This window comes from Patella vulgata, chromosome 1 (assembly GCF_932274485.2).
Source record: "Patella vulgata chromosome 1, xgPatVulg1.2, whole genome shotgun sequence".
NCBI lineage: Eukaryota > Metazoa > Mollusca > Gastropoda > Patellidae > Patella > Patella vulgata.
This window is the reverse complement of record NC_065879.2, coordinates 77,029,527-77,039,955: the sequence shown is the minus strand read 5'-3', so window position 1 is coordinate 77,039,955 and position 10,429 is coordinate 77,029,527. Positions and strand designations below refer to the sequence as shown.

At 34.5% G+C, this 10,429-nt stretch overlaps 1 long non-coding RNA gene across 2 annotated transcripts; it reads right to left on the bottom strand.

Annotated features, from left to right (window-relative positions):
- Window positions 1-937: 937 nt before the first annotated feature.
- On the bottom strand, window positions 938-10,291 carry LOC126830086 (uncharacterized). 2 transcript variants are annotated; one of them, XR_007683702.2, is made up of 7 exons: window positions 10,154-10,291; window positions 9,846-10,034; window positions 9,483-9,758; window positions 5,355-5,445; window positions 3,973-4,097; window positions 3,623-3,711; window positions 938-2,467 (listed from the first exon to the last, which is right to left on the bottom strand). It is a non-coding gene; the product is annotated as an uncharacterized LOC126830086 (long non-coding RNA). The 2 variants fall into 2 exon arrangements; XR_007683701.2 differs by lacking the exon at window positions 9,483-9,758.
- Window positions 10,292-10,429: the final 138 nt, after the last annotated feature.

Here is a 10,429-nt window from a genome sequence, read left to right as displayed (position 1 = left end):
TATTGCTATTTCTCTATTATGGTTTACATGATGGTTGTGTTCCTAGATATCCGGGACTATCTGAAATTTGAAAATAAAATATTGTTAACAGATAAAAGAAATTAAGATGTATTCTACAATTCAAATGCTCTACCTGTTTGCCTAAAGTGATATTATTCTCAGAAAAATAAAAAATCGCCAAATCCATAGTAAACGTAATCAACATCTTAAATCTGTTAATCTTTCTCCTAAAGATTATCAATATTCTCTAAAACCTGACAAAAATGTAAATTCACAATCCTTTCTTTGATTCTATACAAAACATTCAAATATACCCGCCGAAAATTAGAAAGTGAGAAAAAAAAAGATTATAACTACACTGTAAAAAAACTTGTGTTGAAACAACACAAACTTGTTGTATTTAACAACACAAACTTGTGTTGAAACAACACAAAACTTGTGTTAAATTTGAAACAACACACAACTTGTGTTAAAATTTATCAAACAACACAAACTTGTGTGAAAATCTACACAATACTTGTGTTGAAATTTTTGAAACTTGTGTTGAAATTTTTGAAACTTGTGTTAAAATTTCTGAAACTTGTGTTAAAATTTCTGAAACTTGTGATAAAATTTCTGAAACTTGTGTTGAAATTTCTGAAACTTGTGTGGTTTCATACAAACTGGTGTATAACCATCCACAAAAACTTGTGTTGTGTTTTTCCCCAATTTATATACAGTATAGCAACCTTTTTATGCAGGACCCATCTCTTTGCTCTGTTAGACCTGTAAAGTTTGATAAAAGAAGGAAACAAAATTTTTTTTTGTTTTTGTAAGATTATTATTTATTCATAAAATCATAGGAAAAAGTAAATTAATACATCAAAACTAAATAGATATTTGAAATGTTAACAGAAAAACAGAGAATTCTAATACTAATTATATTGTGTTATATATAATGACCCCCCCCCCCCCCACACACACACCCCACTTTACCCATCACAAAATATAACATAGCTATTTAAATTGTTCTTAACCCCACACACTTTACCTATCACAAAATATAAAATAGCTATATAAATTGTTCTTTACCCCAAAACAAGAACTGAGAATATAAAGATATGTACACAGTATCCCTACCCCATACTCCAAAATATATAATTCAAATAATATCTAAATTTAATAACATCCAAACCAAGCACTAAGATTAATTATGCACTAAATTGAAACAATTTCAAAAACTGAAAAGTGCTACAAAATCACACTACAAGTGATTTGTGAGACATATAGAAATAACTAATATACACAGAAAACTAACAAATGAAAAATGCACTATTTTGCAGGAGTAATAAAATGATGTAAAACCTTTTCCTCATTAAAAAAACCCCAAACAAAATGAATATTTTGTAAATAAAAGAAGCAAAGCATCAAGATTACAGGATTGAAATAAAAAAATATCATATGTACAAAAAATTTATATACAATCACAAGTCATAAGCCACAGTGGTTCAGTGAGTATAAGGTGTTGGCCGAGAAATTTCAACTGGATTTTCCGGCATAGTTCCCACTTGTCAGTAGTGTTGGATATGGCAAGGGATAATTGGGTACAAGCCCGGAATCGAAAGAGAGAGAGAGAGAGAGAAATGGGGTTTAACGTCCACTTGACACAAACTAGGTCATTTCGGGATTAACATATGGTTTAATTTTATTTCAATAATTCGTTGCGCATAGGGGTCTTTAGCAGTGGGAGAAAACCGGAGGTCCCGGAGAAAACCCACAAGATTGGACAGGTGACCCTACTCCTTGTCACGTACAACCGGGGATTCGAAACCACGCCAGTTGACTCAATGACAGGCCGTATGATACCGCACGCACGTGCTTACCATTCGGCCATCCACCACCCCCTCCCCCATTCCCGGAATCGAAACCATCCCCACTGCGTTCACTTAGAAGAACCCTTGACAATTGAATTATTTGACTCAATGACAGACTTCCTGATCAAATGTGTGCGTGTTAATCATTGCCCCCTCCCCCCCGGGTTCCCGTTAAAGAACCCTTGACAGTTGAAATATTTGATATAAGAGTAGGGTGTAGGGCAGAATCACTCTAAGAACACAGAAAAGTAGGATACTAAACCGTATTTCATTTCATAAGCAAGGGAAAGTCACTTTTATGTAGGTCAAGGTTTTTTGTAATTCTGGGTGTATTTGATCTACATTTGGTTTCTAGTAATGCCTATTAAATACTTTATGATTTCTGACCAAATTCTAAGTGATTTATATGTCACTTTACTTGCTATATTATACATACATTTCTGAAGATAATTAAAATCTAATTGTGTTTTGGAAGAAAATTTAACATTAATAACAACAAATAAATGTTTAAAAATTGGGTCAAATGCATTCTTTCCCAGAAGTATAAAATAAATTGATGCTTGGGTTTTCTTGTTGTTATCATACAGCAAATACTCTTTCAATGGTGTTCCAGCCTAAAAAATAAAAAGTAGGCAATAAAAATACTTTCTATGGTTCACAACTTTTAAATAAACAATTTATTTTGCCACATCGAGACCCAGTCTCTATTTGGTTTCAACTTTGCGTAACGCTTATTGTGTCTTGTCCAGTTACAGACCCAGGCAGATTATTATGCTCAAATCAAATGAGTTAGAAGTCAGAAAAAAGTCTTGAGATTTGGGACTGAAGTCTCATAATAGGTCCACTATTCACCCTTTCATACATGTATTGTCTGCAAATCCAGATTCCCTACTACATCATGGCAGCACCTATTTACTTGGCAATGTCTAATTATTTTTGGACCCATTCTTATTTTATTTCCATTGACAACAAATTGGATATTACCCTTTAAAATCTATTGAAATCTATTTGAAATTAAAATACTGTCCATCATTATTTTACTGCTATTTACTGTAAAAAATACACATACATGTAGGGCCTATCGCAACTTGAAGGAAATCAATGGATGTGATTGGCAAAAATCAAGCATGCCAAGTACTTGAAACAGCAGAGTCCTAGGCATTGCCCCAAGAAGAATAACTAGATTACCAAGCAAGTGTATAGAAGTACTTCCTGATTAAAAATACAAATATATATGTTACTTACATTTTGCGTGTTTTCCCCTTGTCAGTGATACAGGGCGGAGGACCTGACAAGGACAGCTGTCTAGTCGTTCGGATGGGACGAAAAACCGAGGTCCCGTGTACACATTGGCGTGCACGTAAAAGATTCCTTGGCAATTGGAATTCGATATAAGAGTAGGCTGTAGCGCCACTGCCCGGGCAAAATTCCCTTCATAGCACACTGTATGGCGTATGCCCGTCTTCATTAGCCCAATTTAAGATCAAAACAGTAGGATGTTAAACCCCATTTCATTTCATTTTCAAAATTATAAAATAATTTGATGGCTTAATATTCAAAAGGTACAGTCCTTCATGTTTATAAAATTGTACGGGAGCCATAAAAAGCTCCTGATTTTTCTGAATATATGCAGTTTAAAAGTAAACAAAAATCTCAATATTTAGGAGAGAGAGAGAGAAATGGGGTTTAACGTCCATCCACCCCCCCCCCCCCCACCAAGTGTATAGAACCAGTTCCTGATTTAAAAAGCAAATATGCATGGTACTTACATAGTCTTTGTCTGATAAGCAAGATCTGTGAGAAAACGTCTCACACAATATCAATAGCCCTTTCCAACTTGATCTTCCGAGGTGGGTAACTGAAAAAAAAAATGGCAATGTATTAGTTGGCTTAAATTGACTAGACAGTTTTGATTAATTAAAAAAAATGTTAATTTAATTACATTTGTTTTGTTTCATGTGTTGGTTTGCTTTGCCACAGATGAGACAGTGATATCTACATATAACTAAGATTCTGTCTCTGCTCATACATGACGTGTACAGTTTTACTATACTAAACTGAATTTTAGATTTCAAAATAGCATAACAATCTTTTCTATTAGAATTGAATAGTTACCCACCAAGAAAAAGCTGCTCTATCATCATTTTTTCCAGCCATTTCTTCTTCCATTTTTTTCTTTTATAATTTCTTTTGTTATTACATGATCTTTTTCTGGGTGATTTGCATATACATCCAATATTGAAACTGAAAAAATAAATACATGATATGTAATTTACGATTAAAGCTACCTTACCATATATACAAACTGTGTGATATGAAATTGAAACTAATGTATCTATATGTATCAAAAGTTTTAATCCCAAGGAACTACCTAAGCCGTAAAAGTCTATCTTAATAATCCTTGTTTGTCACATGGTTTAACTGTCGCAGTAATTAGAAGACGGCCATGGTGACTGAGTAAATTAGGTGCTGGCACACTAGCATGGAGGCCACAGGTTATCTCTTGGGGTTGACCGAGAAAGCTCAGCTTGATTTTGCAGAGTGGTTTCCCCTGAGATCCAATGTACACATTGGCGTACACATAAAAGTTCTCTTAGCAGTTTGAATTCGGTATGAGAGTAGGCCATAGTGTTGCTGCCCAGACAAACATTTTCACTTAGCACAATGCATTAGACCAGTCGGAGCTGACCAGTAGGACGTTGTCTTTAAACCCCATTTCATTTCAGGTAATCTAGTATTTTTCTAGTAAGATTGAAGTCTCTCTACTTTCTTTATATGTAAATATCATATTTGAAATAAGTCATACTTTTATTCGATATGGGGTGGGGCTGGGGGGAATGGTCTAGTAGGTAATGCATGCGCATGAAATCACAGGGTCTGTCATTGTGTTAATGGCATGGTTTCAATTTCAAGGAGTAGAGTCGCTGGGTCATTCGGTTTCCTCCGTTTTCTAAATACATGTACCCCTACGCCAAGCGAATTATTCATATTAAATTGAAGCATACCTTCTCTAATCTCTGGGTCCTTTTGTTTCCTCCTTTTGCTAAATACCCATACCCGCAAGCGAATTATTCATATTAAATTTAACCTTACCTGTCCTTTTTCCCGAAACGACCTAGCGTCTGTAGGCTAAGTAGATATAAGGACCCATCTTGCAACAACTCTACATGTAGGTTCGTGCATAATTAATATTACAGTAACATACCAATTTTTAATACATGTAGAATGAGACAGTGTGCAGGGAAAGGGTGGAAACGGAAGTAGGCTAATCCTCGTCGTAGTTGATTACCGGTATGCATATAGGCACAGCATGGACTACTTGATTCTTCAAATACAAGTACATGTAAGGCCTTGTTTATGTCATTTCTCTCTCTCTCTCTCTGTTGCATGTAAGTGCCATATAAATACTTTATTTTGGATTGTATGTTCACATACACTAATCATTGTAGGACATTGGTAAAAAAAAAAATAGAAAATATAAAAATTAATTGAAATTTTTACCTGTTTTTCTTCGATTCAATGCCAATGGAGTCCTTGGTAAATTCTCAATAATTATTGCTGGAAGGTGGAAAGAGTCACATATCATCATTGACTGGAAAAAATAATAAAACTATGGAGAAACTTCCACAGGCTGATTCTAGTTCCATTATTTATTAACTGTGACTGAATCAGGCAAAAATGGGGCCTAATATTAAATATTACACAGACTCACAGAGGTTGAACAACGGATTACATCTCATTTGGGACTCGCGTCATTTGGGACTCAAAAAAATATGACCACGACATTTGGGACTCGGGTATACGACGTTTGGGACTCGGGATAATTTATTAGAAATAGGCCAATTCAAAACACGAAAGAAAATATCTATTAACATGAAACACGTGGTTAGTAAAAGGCTCAACCAAACGATAAAACATTAGTTGCACTTACGGTTCTTTGATAATCATCGTTTCTCATAAAAGTTTTATATTTATTTAAAACAAATAATATGCTGCTGAATTTATTTGAAAATGACCTACACAAAAAACAAAATAAATATTTACACGACATGCAATCTTTTTTTACAAGCCCCTAGAAATTGTTAACGATAATCCGTGAGCTGCACGTTGACATGCTTGTCGTAGATGGCAATACCAATTGATAAATTAGTGCGTACAAGGCAAAGTTTTTTTGTGGAAAATATAAGAAATGGCAACAATGGCAAATGGTGGATGAGGAAAAACGTGAGTTGTCAATCATCGAGAATGGCGGCCGTGTGTTGATTGCAGTTATACCGTTTCACGAAAAAACATTAGCAGTGGTCGGTCAATCAAGCTCGTTTACTATTTATAACGCAAATTTTTCGTTTCGGTTAAAACAAAATATACGTCCATTTTAATTGGCCGAAGGATGTGTGACTAATAGAAATATGGCGGGCGGACAAACTGACCAAACAGTATATTTCGAGGTATTTGAGGTAAGCTAATTTAATATTATATCATAACTGCATTTGCATACTTGTGTTTCTGTGTGATTAAATATTCAAAAAATCATTCTTAGGATACAGCCTCGACACCAGTCCGCCTTGAATTGCAATGTTTGTTTTGTGTTCTGGGCGTCATTTTTAGAAAAAACTGACATGACCTATATAATACAATCCAGCGATAGTGAAGTAAATTTCCTTTAAAAGGGAATCCGAATTTGTTAATTTTCTGCAATATCACTTCGGTGGTAGCGGACGTTAAATAAAGCTATTTCACGTACAAAGACCTACAATAAAATCCAGGTGAATTGGGAAAAAAATATTCATGTATTTTCTTGATGAAGAGTAGCTATTTCAATTTGTAAATGCCCAGTCATCTTAGACAAATAATAATTCCAACTTCAAATCAGTTGTATTTATTCAAATCATACTATGAATAATTGTATTTTTCCACTTGCATAATAACAAAAACTTGACTTTTATTATTTTATTTCTTCAGGCCAAGAACATGGAAAATTGGTAATTGCCTTGTATCACTGCTAACTATAAGGCACAGGGAGCCTTGGGCAGAAATGATAATAATATGGTTCTCAGATATGTTACTGTGTACAGACTGAACAAAAAATATATATACACTTGCTATTACATGTACATTATATCATTGGCAATAATAAGATCCAATTTTAGTTTTTAGTTACACACTGTTAACCACGAATAGATGACAATAAATCATAAAATGTATTCAGCTCGACGTAAGACTTGAATAAATAGATACAGTTGGTTTAACTTGAATAGAAGTTTTAATTATCTATGCTGCATATATGCATATATCACCTTGCAGCTGAATCACATTACATATCTTTTTAGTTGATGTTCATATCGTCTTACGTATTTGTCAACATCAATGTTAGCCTTTTCAGACTTGTTTACCACGAATTTACTCACCACACCCTCGCATAGTTATGAATTTATTGTTTCACTTGACTAAAGAAACATTTTGTAGGAATGTATGCTTTTATAAATTGGACACTTTTTTGCAATATCATTGTCGGTGGAAACTGGCACTATACCTAAAGAATGACTGAACAAATAGCGGAGACGGGGTTTCAGCCGGCTGATTTAAATTATTTCTTTAAATACAGTAAAGCTTGAAATATGTCAGTTTTCACTCTTTAGAATGTTTTTGTAAATAAGTTTTTATTGTAGTTTCCGTGGCGTATTCCCAATAAGCGTTAGAAACAAAGATATACACCCTTAATCCCGGTGCCGATAAATGTTGGGTTGTGTGGAACATGCTAACAAATCTCGGGTACGATATATGTTTGATTCTGGTTGAGAACAGCATGAGAGCAACATGAATGTTTTCATTGGAGATGAGACGCAAATATTCAAAGGGGTCAGACAAACTCTAAACCAACCGCGTTCCCTTTACTGAGTCCCTTCAAAGGAGGCCCTGTCTGTCTACCTGTGGAATAACATGCATTTGTATCTGTTAAATTTGTGTGGTAGACAGATTGATATTATTTATATAACGTCTTACCCCCAGGGCTGCCGACAACCAGTATCGCAGCGCAATTTGCGATACATATTTTGTCCGTTGCTAATCAAAAATTAAAATCTAACGTTTTTGATTCGCAGTAACTGCGAATCAATAATATACCTGTCATTTTGGATATTGACACAAAGATTTATCCACATTTCTCAACACTTTCAACGCGTATAAAATATCAAATAAATTTTATAAACAAAACGGAATTCTCCGTGTGACATTTTCTTCTCGAACTACCCAGACTCAATTCATGATACTATATAATACAGGGACATAACTCTATGAATCGGGACTATTAAACCGGAAATAGGGAATCAAGTAGTACCACTCACGTTGCGAGACATGTCAATTTCGAGTAATTATATCAGTATTCAATTTGAAAAAAAAATAAATTCAGTGTATCCCCCACGTATTGTAAATAAAATATAAAAAATAAATACGTGTAAACGTATTGTAAAGTGAGAAATCAAAGTAAGAATTCCCGTAAACTATTATTGTTTATATCGCGTGCGTCTAGTTAATCGAGATTATTCGTAAAATACCGCGTGCTTCCGATTGAACAAAAATAATAACACACGATAAAAAGCAGACGAAATTGTTTTCTAACGAAGAAATAAGAAGCCACTGCCAAGAATTAGCTTCAGACATAAGGCCTAACAAAAGTCTACATTCATTCAGAAATGTTCACAGCTAGCTGTAGAAGTGCTAACATTCTAAAAAAAATCTTAAGAATGAAATCTAATCATTTGCTATCAATTAAAATTAAAATAATCTTGTTATTTAGGTGTTTTATGTTGATTTGAAACTGAAAAACTGCTAATCAATTTTTAAATTTGCTAATCAAATTTGGCAAAATTGGACTTTTTGATTAGCAGTGCTGCTAATCATCTGTGAAAAATTACCGACAGCCCTGCTTACCCCAAACAAATTGCAAAAGAAACCATGAAGTTTCTGAGAGCGATATTTCGTAATTAGTGTGCTTTAATAGTGGGAGAATAAATAATTTCTTTTTAAATTTTTCAAACACAAACTGGTCATATATAAAATAGCATTTTCTGACAAGACCAGCGATAATCTCGTAAGATATGACTTTTACTATGTCTATATTTCGTAATTAGTGTGCTTTAATAGTGGGAGAATAAATAATTTCTTTTTAAATTTTTCAAACACAAACTGGTCATATATAAAATAGCATTTTCTGACAAGACCAGCGATAATCTCGTAAGATATGACTTTTACTATGTCTATTAAATGGTTTTCGACGTCTCTTCAAGGTCACCGTCTTGCGCCAAAGTCGTGAAACGCACCGTCGGGGGATTTGTTGGGGCCTGTCTCCCCCAGAAAAATTTCTAGAAATTTCAAGTCAGTCTTGTCTGGCCGTGAATACGGCAACCTGAAAGTGGTCGATTTTAATGTAGACATCTGAACTCCAATCAACAAATCAATCAACCAGGCTGTTGTCGTTGCATTCACATGACACCGGACGTGTCACCGATGAAACAAATATGCCTGAAACAAATGTCGCTGCTAGTGCGACCCATTTGTGACAATTTCAAGGTCCCAAATAATAGTCCTTTTTTACTATTAATAGTAATTCAATCAGTAAGTGCTATTTACCTTATAATAGTCGTCTTGGCTTTTACCAGACATTACACAAAACACCAATGGTAACTGTCGGGTGGTCTCTCCAGTCTTAATGAAGGCGTGGATGGAAAACAGCTGAGACCATGGCTTGTTCACCACCCGAAAAGTTGCACCCATATACTAAGTTGTTGCGCGTGCGAGTAGTTGCATCTGTCTATCAGTACAAAAAATGTGATGGCGCCTTTCCCCAACTTTTACTCTTTTTTGATAAAATCCCGGTGCACTATGATCGATGAAATCTTCGTCAAGCTAAAACAAAAAATAAATAAAAAATACATTTAATTACATGTTAATAAATTCTTATATACATGGGTATTTAATTGCATGAATACTTACGCTTGACGACACGTCAGTGGGATCTTTTGGTCGCAGAGTCTGTCGGGTTCTTTGTAGCGACCTTACAAGTGCTGCCATGGGTGGTCTGCTATGAATGGGTTCTTCTGCAGAACCGACACTGGATAAAACTCTCTCCGCTATTGAGGAACATGACTTGGTAAAAACATTTCCTTTGGCTTCATGCTTTGCCTGTAATGATAAGATGAAACATATTAAACTACAAATATATTATTGGTTTATTTATATTTTATTTATTTACACACATATATAAATTTTTAATTTAATTGATATATAATTTTTAAACCTACTGTAACTTTTATCTTGGTAGCCGTGTGTATACCGGGTTCTGCTGGGTGAAGATGGTTCTTTAAGCCTGGTTGGTATGTATCACCATCTTGTATTACTGTTGCCGGACATCGTGTTGGTCCGCTTCTTTTGGAACACCTCCAAATCGTAGTTTTCTTCTCTGTCTAAAATATATTAAATTCATTTATTATTATAGAGTTAACTGGGTTAACTAGAGTTAATTATCTTTACATTTTGTAGCTGAAATACATTTCTATACAAGGTAGTTAACTAGGTAA